The following is a 21,553-nucleotide window of genomic DNA, read 5'->3' on the forward strand; positions in this document are numbered from 1 at the left end:
AACACATACAATACATCTTTCTTCAAAAGTTTAAAAAAGAATAGCAAAAGAGAAAAGACTAATTTTACACAGAATGGTTTGTATGCACACCTACATGAAGATAAAGATGGCAAAATATTCTTAAAATATCCTGCGTGGGGAAAAATAAAACCGTGAGTGGCTGAATAACACACAATAGCATTCAGAACTAAGACCTGACCACACTATTAATTAATTAGGGGAAAGGTGGCTGAAAGAAATTGGAAGAGACTGCCTGGGTCTATTTCAGGCATTTTTCTCATTAGAGCTCTGAAATTCATCAGAGTGGGTTTTATCACACACAACAAGGGAAGCCTGCATTTCTCCTGGGCTAATCATGCCCCATCATACTAAGTGGTCACAAAGCAGCAGGGCCATCCCATGAGAAGGCGATCTCATCCTCACCTGAGAAGAAAAAAGAAATTCATCAAGAACCCTACTGTAGCCAAGAGAAGCCAAGACATAGCACAGAGAAGTGCCAGGTACATATTAGTTTCCCAAAGGTCTTCAGCAAATCCTACAGATTTCAGGAATCATTGCAGAAGCTGCTTCCTGAGACTGATCTGCAGGAGCCCTGCTGCCACTGATGATGCTATTCTCAGCTGACATTGGCTGACCTGACCATCCAGACCAAACTGAAGGAGGAGCTGGCTGATGCAGGGGCTAGACATCAAGGTCTTTACCCTTTGAAGAGCTCTCACAGGACAGATGTGGTGATTTCCACCTCTTCTCTGCTCTAAGCATTGGGTATCTATCTAAGGCACTTACCAAGTTGTGCAATTAATATTTTCACAAATATCCATATCTCTATCTGATTGTGATGAAGTATGCTTAATTCTTTTGGGGACACAGCCAGAACAATGCCTGAAAAAGTTGATCAGTGTTCAATAAATGGCAAGTAAAAGGTTGTTTTTATGTTCACACTACACTTAAGTTAAAACGAAGACGAAAACAAGACCAAAGGGCATCATTTCAAAAAATAAAAATTGTAGTTCAATTTGCTCTCAATCATGTTGTGTTATTCTTATTGGCTTTCAGCAGAAGCCTAACTTCTTTTATTTTTTTCAAATTATGATACGCCTTGTCAACATCAAGACTTCAAGAGGTGGTGGGCTTCAAGAGGCCAGAGACAATTTTCTTTCCCCTAACTTTACAAAGCTTGATGATCTCATAGATTCTCAATAAATGACTGCTGATTAATGAGTATTCTACTATAGCCAGCCAGATATTAATGATTCTCCCATTTCCTTCCAACGTTTATTATACGTTTCTTAGAAAAAACAAACTTGTTTTAAATGATCAGTCCCTTTCTTCTTCCATGAGTAAGAACTTTACCTAAAATGTCCTACCACAGGGATGAGAACTACACAATCACTCCCCTCAGGTACAGAGCCTGGAGAATAAGGATGGAGAACACAGATCTATTAAAAAAAGAGCTACCATTCTGTCAGTAGCCCTAAGTCTTTGGAACCACAAATCAGTGTCTGGTATAAGCCTTCTAGAAGGCTCAACCAGGGGAAATTTTAAGAGAAGAGTTATTTTAGAACTGAGAACATGAGTGGTGATTTGACAGAAATAATTGGCCAAAAAATATATTCTTTTCCAATTGCTCTCTAATCTGCTGTGTGGCTGCAAATATATGAGCAAGTTCCCTGTGCCTTACTTTCCTTATCTGTGAAGCTGGTGGAAAACCCACTGAATTCTATTAACTGGCAATAATTCTAATAGGACTAAGTTTAATATGTCTACATTTTGTGATCCTCAAAATTCCCAGTGGGTGTAAACAAAATGAAAATATGCAATATAACATTCTCCTCATGGAAAGAAACAATCAATAAAGCATATCCAGGGTTGAGATCTGCCATAATATCTATGCTAGGGTGCTAGAAATAAATAACTTACATATGTTATTTCATGGACCCTGACAGGCTGGTGCCTTGTCACACCCCTGCTTCTAATCTTCTAGAAGTCTCTAGCTGAAAACTACTTTCAAACCAGGATTTCCTGGGTACTGCTAGCAGTGACATCAAAGCCATCAGTTCAAGGGTCACATCTTCTCTCCCACTCCCCTGACATCTCTGTCTGGCCTGCCCTCGCAGAATGGAATGCCCTCTTTATCTCTAAGAAGTGCATGCTGCTATGAGAAGGAGGCTGGCAAGGGAGGTTATTGGTTGCAATTGTTTAAAAGATTCTAATAATTGCAGCTAGGGATCCATACTCTCGTGTCACATAAGTTGGAAAATGGGTCAGACATAATGCATTTGGTTAAGTGTCTAAACTGAAAAGGTACTATTTTATTTTAAATGGCATAGTCTTTACAAAAGCTAAGGTTACTGGTGCAATGCTCTCTCATTTTAAAACGTATCAGGGACATGCCCTCTGAGGGTCAGGCTTTCATTTGCTGATGTTAATTCTCAGCTGCCTGCTCCTCGTCCTTCATTGTACCCTGTGTCTTAGCTGGGCACGCTCCTGATTCCCTGCTATATCCAGACGGTCCATGTAAATAGTGTTTATGTTAAGGAAGTCATGTTCAGTGTGACTGGAGCACACAGAAACTGATGTTGTTGTCACTTTAGATTAAGCTCTTATTTTAGTAAAGGAGGCAATTGGAGCAGGCAGCTGAGTGGCCGAATGAAATATTCAGCTCATTTCATTTAGAGCTGCCTGGTTCCCATTGTTCATGCTGGCACGGCTGGTTAACCCTGTTGGTGCCGCATGGCAACAGCTCCCGCTAGCTCCTGCCTCCACTCACAGGCTTCCTCCAGCTGACACTTTTTAAGTCGTCCATCAACGCACGTAGAATTAACCCAGTGAATCTTGTAGCACAAGTTAAACCCCTGGATGTGTCTTTGCAGTCTCCTATTTTTGCACCCAAAATGGATGTGTTAAAAAAAGCGTTAACTATGTGTGTAGAGTAGGCCTAAATCACCAGGTACAGCTAGAAGACTGGTGAGCACCAAGATGCTTACAACAGAGTGTTTTTGTGGTGACTGCAAAAATGCAAAATGTGTCTGCCAGAGGGAGATGTTTGGCTTAATTCCTTGAAATATTTTAAGTACTGCTCTATAACAAGGAGTTGGTTAAAACACAAGTTGAGGGCCATGATCCCATAACAAACATGCTGAAGAATACTAATTACATTTATTTATGTTTGAAACTTACTATTTGTAAACACTTACATATACGGAGTTGTATTAGTACTTTGCCACCTTCCTGGAAGTACCATTGCATCCTGCTCACTTTTGAGAATTTGAGGTGCGTGTTTAGAAACTCTCCGATCATTCTAACATGATCATCTAGTAATATCAGAAAAAGTCTTCTGACTTCCAAGGCTTGCTTTCATTCTTTTTCTTTTTTCCGTTCTTCTTCCCTTTTTCTTTTTTGACAAGTCAAACCAGAAAAGGTGATTGAGGGAAACGAAAAAGTAAATACTATTTCCATATATGAAATCCCTGGTTAAATGAAAGACTCTTGACAGTTTTTCAACCATCAGAAAATGCTTTGTAGCATAAGATCTTATCGCTGCAAGATCCTAAGTAGAAATTATTCTTTACAATTTACAGATAGCATTTAATGTACATATAAATTACCAGTCATCACTGGACAATAATAACTATTTGTTATTATGAAGATGCACTTAACTCCAAACATAATAATAAGTACATGCCAGGCTAAAAGTGACCCTTACCTTTATGGTGTCTAAATATTTAGTAAGTATTTATTCTGTGGATATATGTATTGTAGAGGGGCCAAAGTTTATACAGTTTTAGAAAGAGAAGACAAATTATAAATTTAACATGAAAATGAATATTCATTTGCTATGAAAAAAACTCAACAAACTTTAAAATATCAAGAAGGGTCCCAAACATCACAAATCCAGAAAAAAAATACATTCACATTATCTCCCCGATCACAACTCTTTAATGCTTTTTCCCCTACAGTTATGAGCTGCATATTCTTTGCACCTTCATAAATATTGTTATTATTATTATTTTATTTATTTATTTATTTATTTTGAGACACGGTCTCGCTCTGTCGCCCAGGCTGGAGTGCAGTGGCACGATCTCAGCTCACTGCAAGCTCTGCCTCCCGGGTTCACGCCATTCTCCTGCCTCAGCCTCCCAAGTAGCTGGGACTACAGGTGCCCGCCACCAAGCCTGCATAATTTTTTGTATTTTTAGTAGAGACAGGGTTTCACCATGTTAGCCAGGATGGTCTCTATCTCCTGACCTCATGATCCACCCACCTTGGCCTCCCAAAGTGCTGGCATTACAGGCGTGAGCCACCACACCCGGCCAAATATTATTTTTTATAGCGAGAATAATCATTCATTCTTTCATCTGGAATATTTCATCAAAATTTGTTTTTAGGCCAGGTGCGGTGGCTCACGCCTGTAATCCCAACCCTTTGGGAGGCCAAGGCGAGAGTATCACCTGAGCTGAGAGTTTGAGACAAGCCTGAGCAACATACAAAAATCCTCATTTCTATGAAAATTTAAAAAACAATTAACCAGGTGTGGTGTGTGCCTGTGGTCCCAGCTACTCGAGAGGCTGAGGCGGGAGGATCACTTGAGCCCAGGAGGCTGAGGCTACAGTGAGCCAGGTTTGCACCACTGCACTCCAGCCTGAAAGACAGAGTGAGACCCTGTCCCCCCTCCAAAAAAACTGCTTTTATTTATCACTGAGATTCAGAAAACATGCAACTACACACACACAGTGGTACTTGTGTTTCTATTACTGCTACAGGTTTGTGCCCTAAAAACAAAAGAATGTTGAGAAAAAGAAATCTATCAAAAAAGAAAAAACGATGCATTAATAGTAGCATAAACTGCATTAGTCATTAAATTCCTGACAGGAGAGAACTTCTATTTTGACTATGCATTGATAAACCCACATCCTCTGCTATTATTGCACATCTAATAACAGGAAGGGTTTTGCAGAGAGTAGCTTCTGTCTCCATGTATTTCAAACCTAGTTTCACTCCCACCACCCATGAGCATACATGAGATACCAGTGCTGTGGACACGTGCACCGGGTAACATGACCTCGGGCTCCACACCTGTGTGTCAGAATGCTCCAGGGAGTTGCCAAGGTGGACAATTATCAACAGCTTCACTATACATGGAAGTGTTTACAAACAACCAAAATAGAACCCACTTAATTTTAGACCACAGCATCCCCAGTTTGATTCTCCCTTTGTTGGACCCCCACCAAAAATAGCCACGGTCTTTCTAATGCCACCCCAAAACACGACAGTAAAGGAAGGGCAGTCAAAGTTGAAGCACTGGTCTTACATGACTGCAGCTAAAATAGCTTTCTTTTCAAATTTTACAAAAAACAAACAAACAAACAAAAAAACACGTGAGCATCTGAGCACACTGCCTAGAGCGTCTCCCCATACTTGGGAAAGGACTCATAGGAGTGAAGGACCCTGAGGCTTAGTTTCCCCTCTGGTAAAACAACTGATTTCTTCTCTGGTTGAACAAATTTTAAAAAACCAATACATATCAGATATTTGTCAATAACTGTGATTATAAAGATATACTAAGGGAATTTTATTTCAAGACATAGGGAGTCCAGTAGATACTTAACAATAATTAATTTCATGAAAAATATAAAGGAAAGAGTATTAAGAGCAAATTCTGTTCTTGGAATTATAAAACCGTGAGTACAAATTTTCTAGAAACACGAAGATCTTTCCATGTCTAAAGTATAATGAAAATGTGGAATTAAACAAATGAATACATTGCCACATATTTCAGTGGCTAAAAAAACAATTGTTGAGAAGAACACACATATAAGTCTGGTTATTTTGAATTGCCAGTAGCAAGAAGACTATGGAAGCATCCATTTGGAACCTTTGCTTTCCAAAAAGCCATGGAAATATTAATAAATACGGAAACAATTCCAAAATTTAATTTTGATGAGATTTTCTCTTGTGCTCCCAGCAACATACAAATTGTAATCTAATAACATATTATCTCTAAAATATATGTAAAACATATTTGTTGAACATATAGGTATAGTACATTTCTCCATTCAACATAATACCAAATCAAAATATTCTATGTACTGGTAATGTAAGGAAAGTTTGCTATATTATCTATAATAAGGTTTTCATATTAAGCTCATTCTACTTTAATTATCTTTGATTATGCCTTAGAAAGATACCCATTAAAAGATAAAACATAAACTTTCAATCTGACCATTAGCCTTAGGAAATCCAGTCCATAATTCAGCGTATGCATGAAAGTAGCTAAACTAACTCAAGTTTTAATAGACCTCTCAAGCCATTCATTAAGACTTTAAAGGAAAAATTGGTCTTAAATATAGAAGTCAAATTTCAGTTGAAACTTTCAAGATAGATGGCCCAATCTCTGAAGTGGGTGAAATAACTAAAAAGCTAATTAGTTTTTAAATTTTTTCATAACTTTCCATTTTGTTTCTTTTCTTCCTTCTTCTTTTCATTCTTGACACCCAAGGAACTGAGTGGCCTTGCCACGAGAAGCATTAGCAAATGAAATGATTTATAATAAATATTTCAAGACAACAAGTTTGTGAGGAGGGCGGGGGAAGAATTTCGACTTTTAGGAAAGTTGCTGAGCAACAGCAATGTTAAAGCAAAAGCACAAAGCCCGAAAAGTTAGCAGAAAAAGAAATTAATAGCCAGTACCAAGTCACAGTTGACTCAAAGTCAGCAACAGGAAACATTCAAAAACATTCCAATGCATGCATTAACAGATGAAATTTAGACCTACTAAGTCTGATTTCCTGTTTCTCTTCCCAAGTCTCCTTATCTAAATAGACAAAATGCTTCAGTGTAATAGTGCTGCTGCCTCAGGTAGACTCCCAAATTCCATTAGCAATGGAGAATAACCACCCCCTCCATGCTCCACACACACACTTTGCTGAGTTTGCAAATTGTAGATACCAAATAGCTTCAAATAAAGTATGTGACAGAACTGAAACACTATCAAACAAAATATGTTAACAAAGTCTAATAGGCAAATGACTTTATAAATGTCAGTGTCTAAAATGAGTGTTGGCACAGTATGGCTTGTGGTCCAAATCTGGCTCACTCCTGTGAAATAAAAATGGAGATTTTAACAGATGACCACTTACAATCGATTTGGTGACAGAGACATTAACTTTGAACTCCCAATTAAGAAAAATGTCCCCTCTCCAAAACCTGACTCATAGTGTAAAAAATGTACTTCGTTGGCCAGGCACGGTGGCTCATGCTTGTAATCCCAGCACTCTGGGAGGGTGAGGCGGGTGGATCACGAGGTCAGGAGTTCAAGACCAACCTGGCCAAAAAGGTGAAACCCTAACTCTAATATAAATACAAAAATTAGCCGGTCCTGGTGGCATGTGCCTGTAGTCTCAGCTACTCAGGAGGCTGAGGCAGGAGAACTGCTTCAACCTGGGAGGTGGAGGTTGCAGTGAGCCGAGATCGCGCCACTGCATTCCAGCCTGGGCGACAGAGCAAGACTCCATCTCAGGAAAAAAAAAAAAAAAAGTTATTTTTTGTTATTACTATTATATTTTGAACTATGTCCATTAAAAATTTGTACTGGCCAGGTTTGGTGGCTCGCACGTGTAATCCCAGAGCTTTGGGAGGAGGTCAAGGCAGGAGGATCACTTGAGGCCAGAAGTTTGAAATCAGCCTGGGCAACACAGCGAGACCTCGTCTCTATAAAACATTAAAAAATTAACCTTGCATGGTGGCATATGCCTAGTCCCTGCTACTTGGGAGACTGAGGCAAGAGGATGAATTCTGCCCAGGAGCTGGAAGCTGCAGTGAGCTTCAATTGTGCCACTTCGCTCCAGCCTGGATGACAGAGCCAGATCCTATCTTTTAAAAAAACAAAAGTGCAAAATATTTTTTTCACTTAAAGTACTTACATAATATCCTCAGTTTTGCCTCCTAGCCTACAAAGCCTAAAATATTTACTCTCTATCCCTTTTCAAAAAAAGTTTGCCAACATCTGGTCTAAATCTGATCCGCAAAACTGTTTTAGCCTCACTTATTTCTAGCTTTTATGATCTATGCATGTATGTATGTATTTAGAATGTATAACATAACTACTCACATAAAGGATTTACACCTACCTCCTAATGCTCCCTAAATCACTACCAGGAAAAGACTACAATAACTACCCCCTGAAAATAGATGCCTAGAGAGAGTTCACAATAATGGATGGTATTTATCTCACTTGAGAGTAAAATGAGAAGGAGGTGCCATTTTTACCCAGTAATTTAGCTTGAAAAAATTAAAATTATAATGCCCAGCGCTAGTGGGAGTATGGGCAAGAAAATCCATTTCTACATTAACTGCAGCAGTGTTAAATAGCACAATTTACCTGGAAAGCAATTTGGTAATAGATAACAAAATCCATTAAAATATTTACACACTTTGACATAGTAAATCTACCTCTGTAAATCCAGAAATATGAAAACACACACATAAAGATGTTCCATAAAATGTTATTTACAATAGTGACCTGTCCCTACCACTTTTTTCCCCCATTAATGGTCTTAAGAGAAATATTGGTACAATCCTGTTCCTCACACCAACATAGCCATTAATTCCTTTGCCTGCATCTTTTGTATCTTTTTCTTCTTCATCTCTGCAGCTACTCTCCTGTTTTAAGAACCTGTCATGTCTTCTTCTGGATATCACCTTAGGACTGGATCTGCATTTAGGAGGTTCTAAAGCTTATACAATTTGGGGGCCCTTTTAAAGAGAAAGAAAGCAAAATTGTGAATGCAAAATGTGTGTGGGCACTTTGATGTCACCTAACATTAATGGAAACATAACAGAGGGGTAGCAGTATAAAAAAAAGAAAGCATGAGTTTTTAACTGGTTGAACTTAGAAATTTGTACTTTTGCAACATCTATAAAAACATACGGCTGCAGAAACACATTTTAGGGTCCCTACTAAAATACTGCTAGGAACCCATGCAAGCTTCATTTATTTAAGCGTTACTTCAGCTTCTTAGTTTATCTGGCTCCTTATCAATCTCTTAGTTCCTAAAGCTTGTAACTTCTAATCCGTCTATCCAATCATAATGCTGAAGGTTAACTTTTCTAAAATGATATTCTAAACACACTCTTCCACTACATGAAAATCTTTCTTGCCAATAGGATAACAGGCACAAATCTTCCCACGATATCACTCCCACCTACTCCAATCCCATTCTCTGTTATTCAAGACACGCTACATTATTTACAGTTCCTTGTAATATTATTTCCATTTTCTCATACCTGAGCAGATGTTCTTTCTTCCCTGGAACTGAAATTATTTTCTCCTCTTTTCTGGCTAAAGCATTTCTGAGCAACTTTCTATTTCAACTTACCTTGTGAAGCTTTCCCAGAGCTGACAATAAAGTTGATAGCAACCTCTTTGGCCACTCTCCCTAAGTATTGCACTTATTCCCTATTATAAAGACTCATTCACTGTGTGTTTCCCCTGATAAATCAAAAACTCCTTAAGGAAGGAAACCTTGTCTTAACTATCTTTATTCCCTAAGTGCTTGCACTGAGTAGGTGCTCAGTAATGCTCAGTTGAATGAATAAACAAAACAGGAGGAGAAGCAAATATACCAAAAAGCTAGTTTTGTTGCTTTCAGTTCTTACACTGTGAGCATTTTTTTACTCTTATTTTAAAATATTAGTGTGCAGCTGTATTTGTTTTACAGTGGGAAATTCAATTTACAATAAAATATTTCTTTGAGCCTGACTCTAATTTTCATTAGCTCTCCTACCCAATTCTCTTAAAACCCTGCACACCTGTGCCAAGCTTATTTACATGGCCAACAGTCTACTTTACTTAAAATCACGGTTAGATCCCTGTACACAATTAGCTAAATAAATATCATTAGTGCAGCTTCATTAAAGTGTATTTTTCTTAAGCATTTCTCAATACACATATTTCTCAGTAAGTAAGCACCTATTAGAATTTTGGCAAGAAAAATCTTACCATGGACTTGTTTCTGTAGGTATATACTTCAGGTCTTAACTGAAAGGAATAATAAAAGAATTTTGCCATCTAGAATAAAATAGTGACAAATACTACAAGACCCAAATTATGTTCATATACATAAAGCCATGTTTCCAAATCACTATAATAATTCCTATCTCCCACCTAGGAGGCACTAAAGAATTGTTTTTAAAAGGAAAATATCAAAACAATCTGATAATTCTCCTAAATATAATCCCCATTGAAGCTGAACATATTTTATCCTTTTTTAGCTAAGCTATCATTATCATTATCCAGTAAATGCCTGCAGGAACTTTATAGCTAACAGTTTACCCTTTTCCTTTTGCATGATTTAAATATTTTGTTTTATTACACATTGTTTAAATATGCCCTACGTGAAGCCGACCACACACACACACACAGCATATTTAGATAGGAATATAGGTCAAAAGCACCAAAAAAATGCAAACCACAAGTCTTATGAATAACACCACCAAACTCGAGTTGACACTATTTTAGTAGCTTCAGAAACATTTGAACCCTGGCATAATTTATACCTTGAATTCAGGCAGAAATTCATTTTCTAGCCAATGGTATGATGGTGATAGATTGGACCTCTCTACAGACAGGTGCCATTTCCCCCTTGTGCAAGGCTTGCTGTTCTGAGTTCACGTGATGGCACCACCTGATGTGTAAGAGCTTTTTCCTAGATGGGTCCATGCTTCTGCTAGCCTGGTTTGATTGTTTAAAAGAAAGCCAGCATTCTTCTTGTTGCATAATCCTGCGTGTAAGAGCTGAGATGAAGTGTAGGATAGCAGAAAGAATGCGAGCTACAGAGTCACGCAGTCATGGAGAGGAATTGCTGCATGGGCACTTCAAGATCTGTGTGACTTTGAAGTAATTGAGCTCCTCTGAACCCTGGTGTTATGGGTTGCATTGCCCCTTCCCCCCAAATTCATATGTTGAAGCCCTAACCCCAGGATCTCAGAATGTGACCTTATTTGGAAATATGGTCTTTGTGGATGTAATTAGTTAAGATGAGGTCATTCTTGTGGGCCCTAATCCAGTATAACTGGTGTCCTTATAAAAAGGGGAAATTTGGACATAGAGACAAATGTGCATAGGGGAAAAATAATATAAAGAGCTACAGAAAGAAGACAGCCATCTACAAGCCAAAAAAGAAGGGCCCAGAACAGATTCTTCACCTGCAGCCGTCAGAAGGAAACTACCCTTCTGTCAGCCTTGATTTCTGACTTCTATCCTCTGGAACTGTGGGACGATCAATTTCTGTTGTTTGTCACCCTGTTTGTGGTACTTTACTATGGAAGCCCTAGCAAACTAACACATCTGTTTTCCTCAAATGTCAAATCCTTAATATAAATTATGCGGTGCCATTTTAAGGATTAAAAATCACATGGTAAGTACCAGAAAGAAGGCAGGCAATATATTTTATCACGGAGGGGTATACTGTTTGAAGTATTTTATCTCATTTCCTTGAATCTTGCTTCTTTCCCCAGTCAGCCAAGTAGCTATACTCTTCACTCATGGCGTCAGAAAACTGTTGGCAAGGAAGGGAAAACAGGGCACTGGGGGGGGTGTCAGTTAATAAATTGTGAGGTTCAAAAGCCTAATGCCCCCTAGGAAACTGGAATGATTCCCACCCATAGAAAACAGGATCAGAAGAGACCTTCCTACATATAAACTAAGCTAAGGGCAGATGTATACCCCTTTGAGTACAAAATAAGGTAGTTAAGGCATGTGTGTACATCAGCGGATCCAGGAGCAAGATGGAAGTGGCTAGTTTCATCCTATTCCCCTGCCACCCTGATCCCAGGCCCCACTGCCTCGACTCTCCCTAATGGGAGCAGAATGACAGATTGGGAGATTCAACTGAGGTAACTTCCTGAAACAAGTATGAAATTTCAATGTAAATGACCAGGTCATAATCCAGATTTTAAAAGAAATTGAGAACTATGGATGGCTCTAAAACCTAACAGGAAGTTATAAAGGATCAACAGAAGGGAGAGTAGGGGAAGAGGCTTCAAGAGGCTATTGGATAGAGCTGCTGCCGATGCCAAGTCCCACCTTCCCCCGAGAGAGAGACAGAAAGGGCTACCTTTTCCACAGGTCTTTAGAGAGGCTTCAGAGGAAACCTTTAGTGGGCCTGGGTGTGTCCCCTGGAGTTTGGGAGACCCCACGGACTGCAGCCTGGCTCCCACCCTGAAAATCCAGAGGACAAGAGAGCTGGGCTAGGAGAAGCTCTGCAATCTGAGAAGTGCCCGCAGCCTCTCCCACCCATGAAGGTTCATAAGAGGCATGTTTTCCTAGAGCAGGTGTGGGCCAGGTGTGAGAGAGCCAGCCTGAAGCCCAAGAGGACCACCGGCGGTATTCACGAGACACCAAATCAGAGGCCAGAGGGAACAGACTATCTGAAACCAGGCGCTGAGTGGGGAGTAGGGCGCTGAAGGAGAAGCCCTGCCCAAGTCAGAAGAATTGAAGCTGGGTGGGTCCATCGGAGGGGCCATGAAAGCCTCCCAAAAGTGACCAACGGAGAGTCAGTGTTAAGCAGCTTCCTGGCCCAGAAAACACAAAGCCAGCTTAACATAACATCCATTCAAGTGAGAAAAATCCCTGAGCTACTTTTCCCCTCTTCTTTCCCGTGCTCTAACGCCTGAGAGTTCAGCAACAGCAACTAGGAAGTGGGATAGGAGGTGATAGGAGAAGAGAGAAAAAAATGACAGACCTTTTCCCACTGCAGTAGTCCAACTCAAAAATGGACCCCAGATGGGGGAGGGCAGATCATCTGATATTAAATTAACTTTGAAGCTATGATTATGATTTGATATTGGACATAATCATTTCCGAATGTAGATTATTTCTGTAACTTAAAATGTCCAGGACTTTTTAAAAAAAATCTAAGAGTGAACTTATAAAGTATGGAGTCTGCCTGAGACCTAAATTTCACCCAAAGCAAGGGAATACCTGCCACCCTTCTCCAATGCATTTCAAAGAAACAGAAGGAGATGAAAAATAAATTGTGTTTTGATTGATTTAATAAGTTGTGCTTGTTCAAAATATGATTAAAGAAAGAAATCCCAAATATGTTGGGGGGAGACAGGGGTGATGGGCAAAAGAGTTTCTTTCTTGGGTATAGTCTGAACTTCAGAAACAGCCTGGTGGTACATCCAGGACTTAAGCAGCCTTGCAAAGGATCTCGTGCCATAGCATAACACAGGAGCCACTGAACAAGACTGGCAATGCAAAAAAAAAAAAAAAAAAAAGGGTGGGGGAGCTTTTTAATCCTGAGTTTCCTCTGGGCCTGCAGCAGTGATAGCATGCCCCTATGTGCCCAAGAGGTATCTGGAAGAAACTAAGAGAAGGAGAACAGAAGATCCTCGAAGGTAGATCGAGGTGTGCCTCGGCAGCGGTCCACAAGTACTGACAAGAGAGATGGTAAGACAGACATGACTAATGGAGAGATGACAGCTAAAGAACTGGGATCCACCCCTCGAGAACTTGGCATCTCATAGCCTTATCCAGAACTTCAGTGCAACCTCAGGCTGCTGATATGGTTAAGTAGAGGGTCCGAACAGCATTTAATTTCAGGTTAGCTATGGAAGAATAAAGAAAGTTACATTTCTTGCACCCACAGATAAGATACCCACCTGCCACATTTGGGGAGGCTTGTCCAAAACTTCTGAGGATCCTCCTGAAGTATGGCTCTACACCTTGGACCGGTTAAAAAGCCTAGAAGAGAATTAGAGCCCAGTCATTTAGAGGCAGATTCATAATGTACGGAGATGGGGTTGACTGTCTGAAGTTTTAGCTATTTTAAGAAATATCACTGGATTGCAATAAGCTGAGTGTGACAGAATACAGTATATATACTACTATAGAAGCCTTAAAATCTTAAAATTCCAACCAGACAGATATGGAGTGATCAGCAGAAGGAATGGAAATAGAGTGAATTTGCCTGTTTCATTTACTTTTGAAATAAAATGCTCCAAATCCAGGAACAACGTATAGAAAAGAGGAAACGTAGTAGGGAATTTCAAGGTTTCTATCCAAGACTTGGAATTTTTTAAAGCATCCAATCTCTTTCTGATGAGAGAAGAAAAATAAACCCAGGTTAGGGAATCAATTATGACAGGAATGGTACTGTAGACAGACTGTTCAAAGAAAAACCTTTCTGATAAGGTGACGTTTGAGCAGAGATCTCGATGAAGTGAATGAGCAGGCCAGAGAAGGAATGTTCCAGACGAGGAAACGGCAAGTACAAAGGCCTTGTGGTGAGAGCTTGCTAAGCATGTCCAGGAACAGCAAAAAAGCCTCTGCGGCTGCCATATGATTATCTGAGGGCAGAAAGCGGGGACATGAAGCTTTCCCACGGAAAGCGCCAAAAGACGCTTTCAGATTTTAATCTAGAAGCCTTTACAGAAAATGTTGTTTTTAATTAAACATTTTAGTTTGAAATAATTGTAGATCCACATGCAGTTACAAAAAAACAACACAGAGAGATCCTGGGTAGCCTTTACCCAGTTTCCCTCATTGGTAACAGCTTGCAAATATGCTACATTGTCACAACCACGATACTGACACTGACAGAGTCAAGATACAGAACATTTCCATCACCACAAAAATCCCTCAGGTTGCCTTTTTATAGCCACACTTGTTTCCGCTCCACCCCACCCTCCTTAACCCCTGGAAACCACTGATCTATTTTCAGTTTCTATAATTTCTTCACTTCAAAAGTATGATATAAATGAAATCATACACTCAACAGAACTTTCTAAAGATTCATCCAGGTTCATGTATGTATCAATACTTTATTTTTGTTGCTGAATAGTGTTCTATGGTATGGATTGTTTAATCATTTATTGAAGGATGCTGAGTTGTTTCAAGTTTGAGATTAATTCACACCGATTAATAATTCGGAATGGCAATTATTAAAAAGTCAGGAAACAACAGATGCTGGTGAGGCTGTTGAGAAATAGGAACGCTTTTACACTGTTGGTGGGAATGTAAATTAATTCAACCATTGTGGAAGACAGCATGGTGATTCCTCGAGAATCTAGAACCAGAAATACCATTTGACCCAGCAATCCCATTACTGGGTATATACCCTCAAAATATAAATCATTCTACTATAAAGACACATGCACAAGAATGTTTCTTGCAGCACTATTTACAATAGCAAAGACATGGAACCAACCCAAATGCCCATCAATGATAGACTGGATAAATAAAATATGGTACATATACATCATGGAATATTATGCAGCCATAAAAAGAAATGAGATAATGTCCTTTGCAGGGGCATGAATGAAGCTGAAAGCCATCATCCTTAGCAAACTAATACAGGAACAGAAAACTACACACCACATGTTCTCACTCATAAGTGGGAGCTGAACATTGAGAACACATAGACACAGGGAGGGGAACAACACACACCACCAGAGCCTGATGTGGGGTGGGGAGTGAGGGGAGGGAACTTAGAGGACAGGTCAATACGTGCAGCAAACCACCACGGCACACGTATACCTATGTAACAAACCTTTACGTTCTGCACATGTATCCCATTTTTTTTTTAGAAAAAAATAAAGTTTTTTTTTAAAGTTTGAGATTATTATGAATAAAGTCATAAACATTTATATACAGGTTTTTGTGTGAAAATGTTTTCTTTTCTCTGAGATAAATGTCCAGGAGTGCATTGCTAGGTTATATACAGCAGATGAATGTTGTTTTTTTCTCCCCCAAATCTACCTGTTTTGCAGAATTTTACATCCCCACCAACAATGTCTGAATGAGCTAGTTTCTGTACATCCTTGTCAGCATTTGATATTGTCACTATGTTGTTCTTTTCTCCCCAAAACCTACCAAAATGTTTTGCAGAATTTTACATCCCCACCAAAAATGTCGGAATGAGCCAGTTTCTGTACATCCTTGTCAGCATTTGATACTGTCACTATCTTTTATTTTAGCCTTTCTGTACTTGTCATTGATTAATGATGTTGAACATCTTTTCATGTGCTTAGCTGCTATCTGTATATCTTCTCCCAAGAAATGTTTCTTCAGGTATTTTGTCCATTTTCTAATTGGATTTCTCTTTTTTACTATAGAGTTTTGAGAGTTTATATTCTTGACACTAGTACTTTGTCAGATATATGGTTTGCAAACACTTTTATTCCGATATGTAGCTTGGCTTTTCATCTGTAGCTTGGCTTTTCGTCCTTTCAATAGGATCTTTCACATAGCAACTTTTTTTCTTTTTTAAACAGGGTCTCATTCTGTTGCCCAGGTTGGAGTGTAGTGGTGCAATCAAGGCTCACTGCAGCCTCAACCTCCTAGACTCAGGTGATCCTCCCACCTCAGCCTCCCACATAGCTGGGACTACAGGCACATGCCACCATGTCTGGCTAATTTTTGTATTTTTTGTAGAGGAGGAGTTTTGCCATGTTGACCAGGCTGGTCTCCAGCTCCTGAGTTCAATTGATCCACCTGCCTCGGCCTCCCAAAGTTCTAGGATTGCAGGAGTGTGACACAGTACCTCGCCTCAAATAGCAAAATTGTTCATTTTAATGAAGTTCAGTTTATCAACTTTTCCTCCAGCTTTTGCTATAAAATCTAAAAATGCTTTGTCCAGACCTAGACCCTGAAGATTCTTTTTACCCCTAGAAGTAGTATAGTTTTGAGTGTTACATTTAAGTCTGTGGTCTATTTTGAGTTACTTTTTGTATAAGTTATAAGACTTAGGTCAAGAGTTTTTTTGTTTGTTTTCCCTATGAATGTCCAAATCGCTCCAAGAATGAACTGTTGAAAAGGCTGGGTTTTTTTCTGTTGAATTGCTTTTGCACTTTTGTCAAAAATTGGTCTGATATGTTGTGAGTCAATTTCTGGCTTCTCTGTTTTTTTTCCTCCATTGATATAAGTGTCTATCCCTCTGCAAATATCACAGAGTGTTGATCACTACAGTTACATAATAAATTTTGGAATTGGGTCGATTACTCCCACTTTATTCTTCTATTTCAAAGTTCTTTTAGCTATTCTAATTCCTTTGCTTTCCAGCTGAAATTTCAATATAAATTTTTCTTCTCTGTATCTACAAAAAGCCTTATTGAGATTTTGATAGTAATTGTGTTAAGCCTGTGTGTCAGTTTGAGGAAAACTGCCATCTTTGCCATGTTGAGTCTTCCGGTCCATGAACATGATATAGCTATTTATTTAGATCTTCCTTCAGCATTGTGTGGCTTGCAGCATACACATCCTTTAATGTGTTTTGTTAGATTTATACCTAGGTATTTCATTTTCTGAGTGACTGTAAATAGTATTGCATTTTAAATTTTGATGTTCAGCCATTCATTGCTAGTATTTATAGAAATATAACTGACTTTCGTATGTTTATATCTTGCTACCTTGCTAAACTCAAATTAGTTTTGGGAGTTAGTTTTTCTTTTCTTCTTTTTTTTTTAAATGTTCCTTGAGATTTTCCACATAAACAATGATATCAAATGAAAAATAGGGACAGTTTTATTTTTGTCCTTGATAATCCATATGCTTTTAATTACAATTTTTTGCCTTTTTGCACCGGCCAGAAATTCTAGCACTATGTTGAAGAAGGGTCATGAGAAGACATCCCTTGACCTTGTTCCTGATCTAAGAGGAAACACTCACGTCTTTCATCATTAAGTATAATGTTAGCTGCAGATGTTTTATAGATGCTCCATGTCAAGTTGAGAAAGTTTTCTATCTCAATTTTTCTGAGAGTTTTTCTCATAAATGGCTGTGGAATTTTGTCAGTGCACTTCTTGCATGAATTGATAGCATTGTGTGATGTTTCTTCTTTAGGTTGTTAACATACTGAATTGCACTGATGGATTTTCATATACTGAGCCAGCCTTGAATCCCTTGAAATAAACTCCCCTTTGGTCATGATGAATAATATAGTTCTTTTTACGTATTGCTAAATTCTATTTGCTAACATTTTGTTAGTATTTTTTGTACCTGTATTTATGGGGGATATTGGTCTCATTTCTTTTTTCGTATTTTGTTTTAGTATCTGGGTAACACTACTTTCATAAAATGAATGGTTTTCTGGGGGAGATTGTTTAGGGCTGGTTTCAATCCCTCTTTAAATATTTGGTAGAATTATCTAGTAAAACCATCTGAAGATTACTTTTTTTGAAAGTTTGTTAAGTTACAGATTAAATTCCTTTAACTGTTGTAAGGCTATTAAAATTATCCATTTAATTATGGGTGAGTTGCAGCAGTTCATGTTTTTTGAGGATTGGATCCATCAGAGTTGTGAATTTATGTGTGTACAGTTGTTTGTAGTAGTCCCATATTATCCTTTTGGTGTCTGCAGAGTCTGCAGTGATACATCCATATCGTATCGATACGATTGATAAATCGTATCGATTACTGACATCGATAACTTGTGTTTTTTCTCTTTTTATACTGTTAGTCTTACTAGAGGCTTGTCAATTTTACTGATCTTTTAAAGTAACCTGAATTTTTTCATGGATTATTTTTCTGTTTTCAATTTTATTGACTTTTGTTCTTAATATTATTTCCTTCCTTCTGCTTGCTTTGGATATTTACAGCTCTTCTTTAGGTTCTTCAGCTACGAACTTAGATTACTGATTTGAGACTTTTCCTCTTTTCTAATGTAAGTGTGTGGTGTGCCATAAACTTCCCTCTCAAAATTGCTTTAGCTGTGATCCACAAATTTTTACGTGTTCTATTTTTATTGTCATTCAGTTCAATATATTTTTTACGTCCCTTGAGACTTCCTTTGTTACCCATGGATTATTTACAATGTATATTTCTCAGTTTCCAAGGGTTCAGAAATTTTCCTGTTCTCTTTCTGTTATTGATTTCTAATTTGATTCCATGGTGGTCAAAAAATATATCCCATATGATTTTAGTTCTTTTAAATTTATTGAGATTTGTTTTCTGGCCCAGGATATGATCTCTCTTGGAATATGTTCCATGGGCACATGAAAAGAATGTGTCTGCTGCTGCTGCTGCTGCTGCTGCTGGGTTTCAATTAGATTTTCTTTTTTTCTTTTTTTGAGACGGAGTCTCACTCTGTCACCCAGGCTGGAGTGCAGTGGCGCAATCTCGGCTCACTGCAAGCTCCGCCTCCAGGGTTCACGCCATTCTCCTGCCTCAGCCTCCAGAGTAGCTGGGACTACAGGCGCCTGCCACCACGCCCGGCTAATTTTTTGTATTTTTAGTAGAGACAGGGTTTCACCGTGTTAGCCAGGATGGTCTCGATCTCCTGACCTCGTGATCCGCCCGCCTCGGCCTCCCAAAGTACTGGGATTACAGGCTTGAGCCATCGCGCCCAGCCTCAATTAGATTTTCTTGGTTACCAATGTTGAGTTCCTCTATATCTTTGCTGATTATCTGTCTAGTTTTTTAACAAAGTGATTAAACCTGGGTGTTCAAATCTTCGAATAATATTGCGAGTTTGTCTATTTCTCTTTTCAATTTAATCAGTTTTGCTTCATGTATTTTGCAGCTCAGTTATTTAGTACATACACATTTAGAATTGTCATGTCTTTTTGGTGGAGCAGTGTCTTAATAATTATATAACATCCCTCTCTGTCACTAGTAACTTTCCTTGCTCAAAAGAATATTATATCTGATATTAACATAGCAACTCCCACTTTCTTTGTATTAATGTTTGCATGATACACATTTTTCCATTTTTTTCTTTCAATCTGCCCACATTGTTACACACGGCCACAGGTGAATCAGTGACGGGGCTGGGTTAGCAAAAACTTCTGATGACAATGAACTACATAATGAGAAATAAAAATATTAACTTTTTATCTAAAGTGTGTCAACAGTCTGCTTTGAAATGCAGTTATGCTTCATTTCCGTAAGGAAGGCAAAATAAGAACATGGCAGATGGAATATTATCACTCATCTACATTGGAATTTAACCAGGACACTAGGGTTTAAACTTACCCATTTGCCAAAAGTAGCAATAGATAACAAATAAATGGCCCAGTCATCGATATTATTGCAGACACTAGCCCACAAGAGGTTCCAAGCATGAAATTCTAAGAGTGACCATGTTCTTTTTCATTGTGCATCAGTTATTTTTTTTCCCATCTATCCAGGCTACCAGAGTGGCAAATTTGAAGGACACAGGCATATATTCCACATTATGCAGTTTTGCTCACTTTAAATGTAAAAACACTTGAGTGTGTGCAAAAGAGACTGTCCTCAATTCCCAAAATATTTTCTATATTCCCTGATTCATTTTATGAAGGATCAAACCTCTAGCTTGTAGCTCTGAGTGATAGACTTCCCCTTTTAGTCATGAAATCTTCTATGATCCAAACTGAAGGAAAAAATTCTTGTTCATCTCCCATTTATATTCACAGTCAGATACTATAATTAAATAATAGAGTTTCATTTACTTGGGCTCAAATCCATTAATTTTTTTTCTTATTTTTACTCATCTCTTTCCTCTGAAACGTATCCCAGTATTATTATTATCCTTGAGCACACAAATACACAGATCTGTGAATCTATAATGAGATCTTCCTATTTTTTAAGACTAAATTTTGCTTTGGTTAAATGTCTAAATTGCCTCTACTTAGATGCTGCCTAAATATGAACAAATAGTGGATCCCATTGGGGGAAAAAAAATCAGCTTTGAAGAGCTGACCTCCTAGTCAAGTTCATATATTGTTTATACTCCAGGGGAAAAGCTGGTTCACAGGCTAACTTGGGGTCCTTGGTCTGCTGCCAGCAGAGGGTGAATGTGCTAATACTCTGCATCAAAGTTCAAGTTCAAATGCCCTTCCATTCCAGCCCCGTGTACTGGTCAAAGGATAAAGCATCGTTAAGCATCATGTCCAGAGACAGCCATCTGCCTGCCTCTCACCCAGAGGTGCCACATGTGATGACGGACAGGAAAAGAGAAAGGAAGTGAAGGTGCAAAACGCTCCAATAGGGAAGTATCTGAATTAGAAAGAAAAACTAAGCTCGACAGCTGCCACTGAGTCCAACTCTTTAACCAGACAGAACTACCGCACTCTTAGACTGCTGTTTTTAGGAAAAGAGAGGAAGCTTGCAGAATTTGTATTCCCGTGTCCAATGCTGTGCTCTCTCCACATGCCTAAGAAACTCCCCTGTCAACAGAGCTTTTACCCTTGTCTTTTTCTCCTTTTCAGAATTTCTACTCCAAATCCCCAGCACACTTAAGCAGTGATCTCGGAGGCATTTCTATAGCCAATGCAAATTATATTTCTTTGTTTGCCTCCTAGAGATGAGATGGGAAAGGGAAAGACATGTAAAAGCCCCAAAGTGGCAACTCAAACCAAAACAGAGGATGAAAGCTCATAACATTTTTCACTAGTTTGCTGTGTAAATCCCCCCTGCTAATTTAGAAAAGCCTTTGTGGTTTTTAATATTAAAAAGTAAAATAGATATATCCCTCTGCTGATGTTCATGAACTAAAGGTAGTTATACTTACTTTACCAGTTAAAAAACATAGGTGAACACACCAAATCCCTTCAGGATAGACCATAAACT

The 21,553-nt window shown here is 38.7% G+C and overlaps 1 protein-coding gene across 7 annotated transcripts in view; it reads right to left on the reverse strand.

Moving 5' to 3' along the window:
- The window catches only part of SOX5 (SRY-box transcription factor 5), a 1,038,078-nt gene that overhangs the window by 867,217 nt on the left and 149,308 nt on the right, over positions 1 to 21,553 (reverse strand). For 6 of the 7 annotated variants that reach the window (XM_054445328.2, XM_054445330.2, XM_063672517.1 and 3 more), the window contains one exon: positions 13,666 to 13,747. The exons of the other annotated variant lie outside the window; for it this stretch is intronic. The gene's annotated coding sequence lies outside the window, so the exon portion shown is untranslated. The remainder of the gene's footprint in view (positions 1 to 13,665; positions 13,748 to 21,553) is intronic. 7 annotated transcript variants of the gene reach the window in all.

The sequence above is a fragment of the Pongo pygmaeus genome, chromosome 10, assembly GCF_028885625.2.
Source record: "Pongo pygmaeus isolate AG05252 chromosome 10, NHGRI_mPonPyg2-v2.0_pri, whole genome shotgun sequence".
NCBI classification, from domain to species: domain Eukaryota; kingdom Metazoa; phylum Chordata; class Mammalia; order Primates; family Hominidae; genus Pongo; species Pongo pygmaeus.